Genomic DNA, 14,367 nt, shown 5'->3' with positions numbered 1-14,367 from the left:
ACCCACTGGAATTACAGATGAAAAATGAAAGGAGATGGACAACAATGCTGTTGCAAACTTACACTTGGTACTAGCTGATTCAGTTTTATCAAGTGTAGCAGAGAAAAAGACAGCAAAGAAAATTTGGGATGCTCTCACCAAATTATATGAAGTCAAGTCACTTCACAACAAGATATTCTTAAAGAGAAGACTTTATACTCTTCGAATGAGTGAATCCACATCGGCAACGGATCATATCAACAATCTAAATATGCTATTTTCCCAACTCTCATAGTTGGAATATACCATAGCAAAAAACGAACGTGCAGAGCTCTTACTTCAAAGTCTACCAGATTCATATGATCAGCTTATCATTAACTTAACTAATAATGTTTTGACTGATTATCTTTCTTTTGATGACATGGCTGCTGCGGTTCTTGAAGAAAAATCTAGGCGCAAGAATAAGGAAGATAGATTAGAAAGCTCAAAACAAGCAGAGGCTTTGTTGATGACAAGAGGGAGATCAATGGAGCGTGGTTCCAGTGGGAGTCAAAGTAGACCAAAGTCACAAAGTAAGAAGCAGGTCAAATGCTACAATTGTGGTAAGAGAGGGCACTTCAAGAAAGATTGTTGGAATAAGAAGAGTATAGAGAAGGTTCCAGAAGGATCAAGTTCTCAAGGATGTGTTGCGAGCACCTCTGATGATGGAGAAATCCTGTATGGCGAAGCAACAATTGGTTCTAAAGGTAGCAAATAGCTCACTGATGTTTAGATTGTTGATTCAGGAGCAACATGGCACATGACTCCTCATCGTGATTGGTTTTGTACATATGAACCTGTCTTAGAAGGATCAGTGTTTATGGGAAACGATCATGCTTTAGAAATTGTTGGAATGGGTACTGTCAAAATAAAAATGTTTGATGGTTCTATTTGTTCACTTCAAGGGGTAAGACACGTGAAAGGCTTGAAGAAGAATTTGTTGTCGATTGGGCAATTGGATGAACTTGGCTGCAAGACCCATATTGAAGGTGAAATCTTGAAATTTGTTAAAGGAGCTCTTGTGGTAATAAAAGCAGAAAAGATTGCAGCAAATCTATACATGCTTGTGGGAGATACTTTGCAAGAGGCAGAGGCATCAGTTGCTTTAACAAGCCAAGAAGAAATGACGATGATATGGCATTGCAAACTAGGCCACATGTTAGAACGAGGCTTGAAGATTTTTGTAGAACGTAATCTCATTCCCGGGCTCAAATCGGTAAACTTACCGTTTTGTAAGCACTGCGTTACAAGCAAACAACATAGATTGACGTTTGGTAGATCAACTGCTCGGAGCAAGCACATATTGGAGTTGATTCATTCTGATGTGTGGGAATCACCAGAGATGTCCCTAGGAGGAGCAAAATATCTTGTATCAATGTATCATTTATTGATGATTACTCTAGGAGGCTATGGGTGTACCTGATCAAGAAGAAGTCAGACGTATTTGCGATGTTCAAAGAGTTCAAAGCAAAGTTAGAACTTGAATCTGGAAAGAAGATCAAGTGTTTAAGGACAGATAATGGAGGAGAATATGTCGATGGTGATTTTCTAACATTTTGCAAGCAAGCAGGTATTCAACGGCAATTCACAGTTGCATACACGCCTCAGCAAAATGGTGTAGCAGAGCGAATGAATAGAACTCTCCTAGAAAGAGCACGAGCTATGTTACAAACTGCAGGTTTAGCTAAGTCTTTTTGGGCAGAAGCTGTTAAAACCGTCTGTTATGTGATAAATCGGTCACCATCAACTGCAATTGGGTTGAAGACACCAATAGAGATGTGGCAAGGTAAGCCACCTAATTATTCTTCTTTACATATATTTGGTTGTCCTGTGTACGTAATGTACAATTCCCAGGAAAGAACAAAGCTGGACCCAAAGTCTAGAAAATGTATATTCTTGGGTTATGCTGACGGAGTTAAGGGGTATCGCCTGTGGGATCCCACTGCCCGCAAGGTAGTTGTCAGTAGAGATGTGATATTTGCAGAAGATGAATTGCAAAAAGAACAAGAAAATGACAGCACTATTAAAGAGATAACCACTGTTCAAATATATGAAAAATGCAGAGAAGGTGATCTTTCTGAAGCAGAACACAACACGAAGAACAAGAAGCAGAGGCTAATGACATAGAAGTTCGTTGATCCACTCAACAAAGAAGAACACCATCATGGCACTCAAATTATGTTTTGACAAACCATGATGCATATTGTCTTTTGACAGAAGATGGAGAGCCAACAACTTTTATGGAGGCTATGCGCAATCCAGACGCTTCTATGTGGATGACAGCAATGCAAGAAGAAATTGAGGCATTACATAGGAACCATACCTAGAAACTTGTTGAACTTCCAGCAGGTCGGAAAGCCATTGGTAACAAATGGGTTTATAAGATCAAAAGAGATAGTAATGATCAGGTGGAACGATATCATGCAATATTGGTTGTCAAGGGATATGCTCAGAAAGAAGGTGTTGACTTCAATGAAATATTTTCTCCAGTGGTGAGACTAACTACTATTAGAGTAGTTTTGGCTATGTGTGCTGCATTTGATTTATATCTAGAGCAATTAGATGTAAAGACTGCTTTTCTTCATGGAGAACTTGAAGAAGAGATATATATGCTCCAACCAGAAGGTTTTGAAGAACAAGGAAAAGAAAACTTGGTTTGCAGGTTAACTAAATCTCTATACGGTCTAAAGCAGGCGCCAAGGTGTTGGTACAAGAGATTTGATTCTTTCATTATTAGCCTTGGATACAACAGACTTAGTTCAGATCATTGTACTTATTACAAGAGGTCTGGTGATAATGATTTCATCATTTTGCTGTTGTATGTGGATGACATGTTGGTAGTAGGTCCCAACAAAGATCAAATCCAAGAATTAAAGGCACAGTTGGCTAGGGAGTTTGATATGAAAGACTTGGGACCAGCAAACAAGATTTTAGGGATGCAAATTCACCGAGACAAAAAGGATAGGAAGATTTGGCTATCACAAAAGAATTATTTAAAGAAGATCTTGCAACGCTTTAACATGCAAGAATGTAAGCCAATTTCAATCCCACTTTCTATGAATTTCAAATTATCCTCAAGTATGTGCCCTAGTAGTGAAGTAGAGAGGATGGAAATGTCTCGAGTACCGTATGCATCAGCGGTGGGAAGCCTTATGTATGCCATGATCTGTACAAGGCCAGATATTGCTCAAGTAGTTGCGGTGGTAAGTCGATTTATGGCAGATCCGGGTAAAGAGCATTGGAATGTTGTTAAGAGGATCTTGAGATACATCAAAGGGACCTCGAATGTTGCATTATATTTTGGAGGATCGGAATTCATTGTCAATGGATATGTCAACTCAGATTTTGCAGGTGATCTTGATAAACGAAAATATACTACGGGATATGTGTTCATGCTTGCAGGAGGAGCTGTGAGTTGGCTATCTAAATTACAAACTGTTGTAGCTTTATCTACTACAGAAACTGAATATATGGCAGCTACACAAGCATGCAAGGAAGCTATTTGGATCCAAAGGTTGATAGAAGAACTCGGGCACAAACAACAGAAGATTTCTGTGTATTGTGACAGTCAGAGTGCCTTGCACATTGCAAGGAATCCTGCCTTTCATTCAAGAACAAAACACATTGGAGTACAATATCACTTTGTTCGGGAAGTAGTTGAAGAAGGAAGTGTTGATATGCAAAAGATTCACACTAAAGATAACCTAGCAGATGCCATGACAAAACCAATCAGCACAGAAAAGTTTGAATGGTGTAGATCCTCATACGGTCTATGGAATACATGAACAACATGAATTTTGAAAATTTATCAAAATTAGCTTTAAGTGGGAGATTGTAAAAAAATAGTAAAGCTAATTTTAGAAAATATATAAATAAATAATAACTAAATAAAATGAAAGGTAATAAACAATCTTAGTTTATAACCTTAGAATTTTAATGGTTGAAAAAAAGAAGAATTATATACCTCTAATTAACGGATGGTTCATATTGAAGAGACTCACCTATAAATTGAGTTTTTCTTTAATTCATTTCAATCAAATCATCCAGATAGAATAACATAATATTTCTTTGAGTAGTTTTCTTCTATATATAGAGAGAGAAGTGTGTTCTCCTTTTGTCAAGAGAGAGTGTTATTGTAGTCTCCTTGTGATAGAGAGAAGTTGTAATTCTCAAAGAAAGTTATTCAATTGTTTTCATATTTTATACAAATTTCTAATTTTTCATCTCTATATTTTACTATATCATTTGTCTGGTACCTAACACAAATATCCAAATGAGACGATTCCAGCGGCAATAGAAAACTAAATCTGAGACTTTAAAATGATTTACTTGTGCCTATAGTGGACAATAAGAATGAGCCGTGCACGCCACTATTTTTTGTGCCGCGAATCAAGTCTCATGTGACACCATTAATAAAGCACGTGGCTCACAGTTTGGGCCTCTAAAAGCCCTCAAAAGTTCGATTTTTTTAGTATTTAAAGAGAAAATATGAAGGAGAAAAATGGAGGAGATCAGAGTTTAGGATTAATTTTAGTATGATATTTTTAGGTTTCTATATAGAGAAGCTCTCCTCTCTCTCTAAAATTATAGTAGATTTAGTTAATTTCTTGTCATTTTTTTTTCTAGTTTTAGTTTCTAATCTTGTTTTAGTTTCATTTTATTTATATTTTTTTGTTCAACTATCTTAGTTCATTAGCACTTTTTTTGTTAGTTTCTTGGTATATTATTTAGTTTATGAATTCTTATTGGATTTATGTATTTGATTTATGAGTTTGATGTTTGATGTTTTATTATTGCTCAATTGAGTTATTATCATTGAATTCTTGTAATGAGTAGTCATAGTTTTTACTAGTCTTGTAATTATGAAGCTTTGTGTTTATGCCTTCCAAGTATTTGATGAAATGTCTCACTTAATTTTAGAGTAGATTTTACATTCTTGGTTTAGGTTAGTAACTTGGGTGATTTTAAGTTACTAATGTCCAAATTGATTGATAATTTAGATATGTTAATTAATCTTATTTTCATCAACATTAATCTTCTACTAATTTTAATTAGCAAGTTGGTTAGAACTTGTGATTAGGATTAACTAAACCTAATTGACTTTTCTCAATTTGTAGAGGTTGACGAATTGAATTTATTCTTTGTAATTATCATGTTGTGGTTAGTGACAAGGATAATGATCCTTAACCCTCAACACTTACCAAGAATAGTTATTGCTTGCTACTTTAATTTCTTACTATTTCAATTTCTATTAATTGTAAACCAAACTCTCGATTTTCCCAAAGCTAATAATTAAGTACTACACTGTGATTCCAATGGTGATATTCTTTGTGGGTCAAATCTTATATTAATTTTTTTTGTTATTAATTTCACTGGTCACTTTTTTCTTTGAATATTTTGTATGTTAATTCATGTTTATATTATTTGTCCATACACTACAAAAAAAATATTGAGAACCGTTAAAATTACTGTCGAAAAAATACATAAAATCTAAAGGTATAGAGATTACTGTCAAATTTTTTGTCGAAATTTATCCAACAGAATAAACCTCACTGATAACATGATACCGGCAGATTTTTTGTGTCCGGCGGTAATTTTCGTCGGACTTAGTGACGGAATATGGGTAGTAAGAAAATTAAATCTGTTGATGAATGTTACTGAAGGTTGTGGTAGGCTTAGAGAAGGGGGGGTTGAATCTATGCCTTCCTTTTAGTTGCTGTTGTTACCCTTTTTAAACAGATTTGCAATTCTGATTCTGTTTTAACTTAGCAGCGGAAATTTATGAGACAATTTATTTTTGTCTCATGAATATCAGAAAATAGAACACAGCAGAGAAGAGAAAAGCTAACACCAGCATGTATCCTGGTTCGGTTGCCTTGTGCTATGCAACCTACATCCAGTCTCCTCCACAACTATGGAAGAATTTCACTATAGTTAACAGTATTACATACACCAATAACTCAGGATTGACCCAATCCTTTCACACTCAAGTTCTAACCTAACTTGACATTGGCTATGCTAATACCTAACTATTCACTCTTAGTGCTAACCCAACTAAGAAAGGGATACCTCACAGGTACAAGATACAAGACATAAACACACCTAAAGAAATCTGAAAATTACTCTAGGTTTTTCTCTCAAGTGTTTCTCTCAGCCTTTTTCCACTCATGGCTTTTACTTGAGTTTTCTCATAATGCCTTTTCTCACTAGAAATTACAGAAAGATAAACATAGAAAAGTATATTACAATCTGTAAAACATGAAGGAGATTGACTTCATTAACAGCCTCAGTGCTATGCGAAAAACCAGATTAGCAAGCCTCTGATTCAGTTCTTCATACTGGCGGAATGCACCTTTGATTAGGTTACACTGTTCAGTTAGTTGAACTTCTTCAAAGAGCTCTCTCAGAACAAAACCTCTATTCACTGGTTTTCTCTCCTTGCTTTCTGAATGAACAGCAAGCTTCTTTTATCTCCTTGCATGTGGTTGAGTTCTTCTTCCAAGGTCAACACCTTGAGCCTTGAGCTTCACCAACCCACAAGTTCACTTTTTTTCCTTAATCCTCAGAGTAGAAACTTTCCTTCTGACTTCCTCACCTTGACCGAAAGCCATACAGCAGCAACCATAGAAATCTTCTAATGGTCAACTTGATCTGAGCCATAGAGATGCAACTTGGTCCCCAAGAATCTCTTGTGACCGTGGATTTGTAGCAGTGAAGAATGGAGATCAACTTTACCTTGAATGCCATTTTCGGATAGTGCAGAGAGTTGGGAAGAAGGGATGAAGATCTTATGCATGCAAGATGAGATGGATTACCTTTAACCTAAGCTTGATTTGGATTAGATTCTCTGCTTTAGCTTCTGTGCTTCAAGCTTAGATTTTCTCTTTCTTGCTTCTTTGGTTACTGGCTTATGGAGGAAGCTTTTCTTCTCTTTCTTACTTTTTGTGAAGTTGATTTGACTTGGTCAGAAAGTAGAAGAACATTGCACTTCAAGAGGGAGAAGACTTCAATCTTACAAAAGAAGCCTCCGAGATGGATACGGGTTTGGATTGAATTTCCATAAAGCAACCCGGTTGGCCCATAAGATCCTTTGGCTTTGTTTCCTTTGGGCTGAGCTTGATTATTTACCCATCAGCCTTGCTAAATTTTATTATACCATTTGGGCTGCTTAAAAATGAATTTGGCCTGCAATATGAAATAAATAATTAGCAGCATATACTTATTAACACTTAACTCTAATTATTTATTTTGCCCAAAAATAATGTTTGTCATCATTAATTGATTTAGTTAATTTCTTAAGTCAACAATCTCCCCCTTGATGACAAACATGTTTTAAGCAATAATCAAAAGGAATTGAGTTTGAGTAAGGTTTGGAAACTCCCTTTGATATTTGTCATTTGCTTTTATGTTGCTCCCCCTTTCCTTTTCAATATTTGCTCCCCCTGGATTTATGCTTTCCTCTTTGTTCTTGTTTCACATTGTACTTAAAGAGAGCATAATGAAGAGTTATGCACAATTTATCTTGTACAAGGAATATCAAATGAGCAACATCACATAATCAGCCCAACATCAAGCTAATATCATCAGCATCAGTCATGTAGAATCAAATTTTAGTGCAGTAATTTCAAAAGAAAAACTGATAGCTGCATCAATGCCAAAATAAGCTTATCCTACTATTAAAATATGCTTATCCTACTATTACTCCCCCTTTTGTCATCAAGGGTGGACGACTGGCAAGATCAACAAAAACATCACTATAAACCCTGCAAGAAAGGTTAGTGCCCAGTCCAAAATACTAACTAAACTACCAAAGGTGCAGTAATATCCAGAGTTATTACAGCCATCCAAAAGGAAACAGTTCAAAAGTATTAAAGAAGCAGAATTCATGAGACAAAAAGAGAGCAGCAACAACAGTTTTTGAGACAAATCCTAGGCATCAGAACCATTCCCCTCCGAAGCAGCTTCCTCTTCAACATCCGTGGCAATGTCTTCATCATTTTGAAGGTTGTCAATGAAAGTCATCAGTACAGCCACCCTATCCCTTGATTTCTTCAGGAAGTTCTCATGCTTGCTAGCCAGCTTCCTTTTCTCTTTGCTCAATTCAATCAAGTGATTCGATTGGGAGACAAACTCTTGAGCAACATTGATGAGCGGATAATTTATACGCTTTTTGACATTGTTTTTAGTATGTTTTTAGTAGGATCTAGTTACTTTTAGGGATGTTTTTAATAGATTTTGTGTTAAATTCACATTTCTGGACTTTACTATGAGTTTGTGTGTTTTTCTGTGATTTCAGGTATTTTCTGGCTGAAATTGAGGGACTTGAGCAGAAATCAGATTCAGAGGTTGAAAAAGGACTGCTGATGCTGTTGGATTCTGACCTCCCTGCACTCAAAGTGGATTTTCTGGAGCTACAGAACTCGAAATGGCGCGCTTCTAATTGCGTTGGAAAGTAGACATCCAGGGCTTTCCAGCAATATATAATAGTCCATACTTTGGCCAAGAATTGACGACATAAACTGGCGTTCAACGCCAGCTTTCTACCCAAATCTGGCGTCCAGCGCCAGAAAAGGATCCAAAACCAGAGTTGAACGCCCAAACTGGCACAAAAACTGGCGTTCAACTCCACAAATGACCTCTGCACGTGCAACACTTAAGCTCAGCCCAAACACACACCAAGTGGGCCCCGGAAGTGGATTTATACATCAAATACTTACTCATGTAAACCCTAGTAGCTAGTTTATTATAAATAGGACCTCTTACTATTGTATTAGGCATCTTTGGACGTCTGGTTCTTAGACCATAGGGGCTGGCCACACGGCCATGCCTGGACCTTTCACTTATGTATTTTCAACGGTAGAGTTTCTACACTCCATAGATTAAGGTGTGGAGCTCTGCTGTTCCTCAAAGATTAATGCAAAGTACTACTGTTTTCTATTCAATTCTTCTTATTTCGCTTCTAAGATATCCATTCGCACCCAAGAACGTGATGAAGGTGATGATTATGTGTGACGCTCATCATCCTTCCCCCTTATGAACGCGTGCCTGACAAACACTTCTGTTCTACATGAATTAAGCTAGAATGAGTATCTCTTAGATCTCCTAACCGGAATCTTCGTGGCGTAAGCTAGAATGATGGCGGCATTCAAGAGAATCCGGAAGGTCTAAACCTTGTCTGTGGTATTCTGAGTAGGATTCAATGATTGAATGACTGTGACGAGCTTCAAACTCGCGAGTGCTGGGCGTTAGTGACAGACGCAAAAGGAGGGTGAATCCTATTCCAGCATGATCGAGAACCGACAGATGAATAGTCGTGCCGTGACAGGGTGCGTGAGCATATGATTCACTGAGAGGAGGGGATGTAGCCACTGACAACGGTGATGCCCTTGCATACAGCCAGCCATGGAAAGGAGTAAGACTGATTGGATGAAGATAGCAGGAAAGCAGAGGTTCAGAGGAACGAAAAGCATCTCCATTCGCTTATCTGAAATCCCTGCCAATGAATCTACATAAGTATCTCTATCCCTTTTATTGTTTATTTTAATCTAATAAAGTATCATGTTTAAATCCGCCTGACTGAGATTTACAAGGTGACCATAGCTTGCTTCATACCAACAATCTCCGTGGGATTCGACCCTTACTCACGTAAGGTATTACTTGGACGACCCAGTGCACTTGCTGGTTAGTTGTATCGAAGTTGTGACAATTATGAATTAAGATCAAAGCACCAAGCTTTGGAGCCATTACCAGGATTTGTTCGAGCCTGGAGATCACAATTTCGTGCACCAAGTTTTTGGCGCCGTTGCCGGGGATTGTTTTGAGTTTTCGGCAAGCTTTTGGTCCGGTAACATCAGTGCCAGATTCCCTTTTGATCCGGCAACAGCACCAAGTTTTTGGCGCCGTTGCCGGGGATTGTTCGAGTTTGGACAACTAACGGTTCATCTTGTTGCTCAGATTAGGTAATTTTCTTTTTGTTTTCTTTTCAAAAATATTTTTCAAAAACCTTTCAAAAATTCCTCACTTGTTTTCGAAAAAAAAAAAAATTTTACTAAAAATAATGTTTTCAAAAATAAATTATTCTATGGCTTCAAAATTTTTAAGAATGAATTCTAGTGTTTCATGAAGCATGTTGAAGCCTATCTGGCTGTAAAGCCATACCCAAACTGCTTTGGGATTCGCTAATCACTTCAGTGGAGTCATGCCCAATCCTTCTGGATAGGGTATGTCAGGCTTGTCATGTCTGAATTACACTCATATTTTTATTAAAGCTTGGCTGGCTATTAAGCCATGCCTGACCCTTTGATTGGAGTTTTAAGACTAACATGGCAAGATTCCTGGAATTCATATTAAAAATTTTGAAATCCTTATTTTTATTTTTCACAATAATTTTTGAAAAAAAAAATAATAATAAATAAAAATACAAAAAAATTAGAAAATCATAAAAATCAAAAAATATTTTTGTGTTTCTTGTTTGAGTCTTGAGTCATGTTATAAGTTTGGTGTCAATTGCATATGCATCTTGCATTTTTTCGAAAATATCATGCATTCATAGTGTTCTTCATGATCTTCAAGTTGTTCTTGGTAAGTCTTCTTGTTTGATCTTGATGACTTTTTTTTTTTTTGTTTTGTGTCTTTTCATGTTTATCATATGCATTCTTGAATTCTTAGTGCGTAAGCATTAAAGAATTCTAAGTTTGGTGTCTTGCATGTTTTCTTTGCATTAAAAATTTTTCAAAATTGTGTCTATGATGTTCATCTTGACATTCAAAGTGTTCTTGGTGTTCATCTTGACATTCATGGCATTCTTGCATACATTCATGTTTTGATCTAAAAATTTCATGCATTGCATAATTTTCATGTTTTCATAAAAATTCTAAAAATCAAAAAAAATATCTTTCCCTTTTTCTCTCATCAAATTCGAAAATTGAGTTGACTTTTTCAAAAATTTTTAAAAATCAAAGTTGTTTTATGAGTCAAATCAAATTTTCAATTTGAAAATCTTATCTTTTTCAAAAATCAAATCTTTTTCAAATTTCTTAGTTATTTTCGAAAATTCCAAAAATCTTTTTCAAAAATCTTTTTCTTATTTTTATATAAAATTTTCGAAAATAACTAATCAATTAATGTTTTGATTCAAAAATTTCAAGTTTGTTACTTACTTGTTAAGAAAGATTCAAACTTTAAGTTCTAGAATCATATCTTGTGATTTCTTGTGAATCAAGTCATTAATTGTGATTTCAAAAATCAAATCTTTTTCAAAATTAGTTTCTAAAATATCTTCTTATCTTATCTTTTTCAAAAATATCTTTTCAAAATATCTTTTCTAACTTCCTAACTTCTTATCTTTTCAAAAATTTGTTTCAACTAACTAACTAACTTTTTGTTTGTTTCTTAACTTTTTCAAAACTACCTAACTAACTCTCTCTCTCTAATTTTCGAAAATATCTTCCCTCTTTTTCAAAAATTTCTTTTTTATTAACTAATTATTTTTATTTTTTATTTAAAAAAAATTTCGAAAAAAATACTAACCTTTTTCAAAAACTATTTTCAAAAATCACTAACTCTTTTTCAAAAATTGTTTTCGAAAATTCACTTCCCCCTCTCATCTTCTTCTATTTGTTTATTGATATACTAACATCTTTCCTTCAACTCTCCAAAAATCCGAACCCCCTCTCTCTCTGAGTTCAGATTTTCTTCCCTTCTTTTCTTCTACTAACACAAGGATCCCTATACCGTGGTGTAAAAGATCTCTATTATTATTATTATTATTTTTCTGTGCCTTCTTCTTTGTCATATGAGCAGGAGCAAGGATAAGAACATTCTTGTGGAAGCAGATCCAGAACCTGAAAGGACTCTGAAGAGAAAATTAAGAGAAGCTAAAATACAACAATCCAGAGATAACCTTTCAGAAATTTTCGAACAGGAAGAGGAGATGGCAGCCGAAAATAATAATAATGTAAGGAAGATGCTTGGTGACTTTACTGCACCTAATTCCAATTTACATGGAAGAAGCATCTCCATTTCTGCCATTGGAGCAAACAACTTTGAGCTGAAACCTCAATTAGTTTCTCTGATGCAGCAGAACTGCAAGTTTCATGGACTTCCATCTGAAGATCCTTTTCAGTTCTTAACTGAATTCTTGCAGATATGTGATACTGTTAAGACTAATGGAGTAGATCTTGAAGTCTACAGGCTCATGCTTTTCCCTTTTGCTGTAAGAGACAGAGCTAGATTATGGTTGGATTCTCAACCCAAAGACAGCCTGAACTCTTGGGATAAGCTGGTCACGGCTTTCTTAGCCAAGTACTTTCCTCCTCAAAAGCTGAGCAAGCTTAGAGCTGATGTTCAAACCTTCAGACAGAAAGAGGGTGAATCCCTCTATGAAGCTTGGGAAAGATACAAACAGTTGACCAAAAAGTGTCCTTCTGACATGCTTTCAGAATGGACCATCCTGGATATATTCTATGATGGTTTTATCTGAGCTATCAAAGATGTCACTGGACACTTCTGCAGGTGGATCCATTCACCTAAAGAAAACGCCTGCAGAAGCTCAAGAACTCATTGACATGGTTGCTAATAACCAGTTCATGTACACTTCTGAAAGGAATCCTGTGAGTAATGGGACGCCTATGAAGAAGGGAGTTCTTGAAGTTGATACTCTGAATGCCATATTGGCTCAGAATAAAATATTGACTCAGCAAGTCAATATGATCTCTCAGAGTCTGCATGGAATGCAAGCTGCATCCAACAGTACTCAAGAGGCTTCTCCTGAAGAAGAAGCTTATGATCCTGAGAACCCTGCAATAGCAGAGGTGAACTACTTAGGTGAACCTTATGGAAACACCTATAACTCAACATGAAGAAATCATCCAAATTTCTCATGGAAGGATCAAAAGCCCCAACAAGGCTTTAATAATGGTGGAAGAAACAGGTTTAGCAATAGCAAGCCTTTTCCATCATCAACTCAGCAACAGACAGAGAACTCTGAACAAAATGCTTCTAATTTAGTAAATCTAGTCTCTGATCTATCTAAGGCCACTGTAAGTTTCATGAATGAAACAAGGTCTTCCATTAGAAATCTGGAAGCACAAGTGGGCCAGCTGAGTAAAAGGATCACTGAAATCCCTCCTAGTACTCTCCCAAGCAATACAGAAGAGAACCCAAAAGGAGAGTGCAAGGCCATTGACATAAGCGCCATGGCCGAACCTGTGAGGAGAGGAGAGGACGTGAATCCCAAGGAGGAAGACCTCCTGGGACGTCCAGTGATCAATAAGGAGCTTCCCTCTGAGGAACCAAAGGACTCTGAGGCTCATCTAGAGACCATAGAGATTCCATTAAACCTCCTTATACCCTTCATGAGCTCTGATGAGTATTCCTCTTCTGAAGAGAATGAGGATGTTACTGAAGAGCAAACTGCCAAGTTTCTTGGTGCAATCATGAAGCTAAATGCCAAGTTATTTGGCATTGATACTTGGGAAGTTGAACCTCCCTTGTTCATCAATGAACTAAGTGATCTGGATCAACTGACATTGCCTCAGAAGAGACAGGATCCTGGAAAGTTCATAATACCCTGTACCATAGGCACCATGATCTTTAAGGCTCTGTGTGACCTTGGTTCAGGAATAAACCTCATGCCCCTCTCTATAATAGAGAAACTGGGAATCTATGGGGTGCAAGCTGCTAAAATCTAATTAGAGATGGCAGACAGCTCAAGAAAACAGGCTTATGGACAAGTAGAGGACGTGTTAGTAAAGGTTGAAGGCCTTTACATCCCTGCTGATTTCATAGTCCTGGATACTGGAAAGGAAGAGGATGAATCCATCATCCTAGGAAGACCTTTCCTGGCCACAGCAAGAGCTGTGATTGATGTTGACAGAGGTGAAATATTCCTTCAATGGAATGAGAACTCCCTTGTGTTTAAAACTCAAGGATCTCCCTCTGCAACCATGGAGAGGAAGCAGAAAAAGCTTCTCTCCAAGCAGAGTCAACCAGAGCCCCCACAGTCAAACTCTAAGTTTGGTGTTGGGAGGCCACAACCAAACTCTAAGTTTGGTGTTGAACTCCCATATCCAAACTCTAAGTTTGGTGTTGGAGAGTCTCAACAAAGCTCTGCACATCTGTGAGGCTCCATGAGAGCCCACTGTCAAGCTATTGACATTAAAGAAGCGCTTGTTGGGAGGCAACCCAATGTTTATTTATCTAACTATATTTTTCTTAGTTATGTGTCTTTATAGGTTCATGATCATGAGGAGTCACAAAATAAATATAAAAATTGAAAACGGAATCAAAAACAGCAGAAGAAAAATCACACCCTGGAGGAGCATCTGTCTGGCGTTCAAACGCCAGAAC

At 36.8% G+C, this 14,367-nt stretch overlaps 1 non-coding gene across 1 annotated transcript; it reads right to left on the bottom strand.

Annotated features, from left to right (window-relative positions):
• Nucleotides 1-12,346: 12,346 nt before the first annotated feature.
• On the bottom strand, nucleotides 12,347-12,454 carry LOC148570222 (small nucleolar RNA R71). Its single transcript, XR_015908350.1, has one exon. It is a non-coding gene; the product is annotated as a small nucleolar RNA R71 (small nucleolar RNA).
• Between the last annotated feature and the right edge of the window lie 1,913 nt (nucleotides 12,455-14,367).

The sequence above is a fragment of the Arachis ipaensis genome, chromosome B3 (genome assembly GCF_059453495.1).
Source record: "Arachis ipaensis isolate K30076 ecotype BB chromosome B3, ASM5945349v1, whole genome shotgun sequence".
Lineage (NCBI taxonomy): Eukaryota > Viridiplantae > Streptophyta > Magnoliopsida > Fabales > Fabaceae > Arachis > Arachis ipaensis.
The sequence above is the reverse complement of the archived record's forward strand: the minus strand, read 5'-3'. Positions and strand labels throughout refer to the sequence as shown.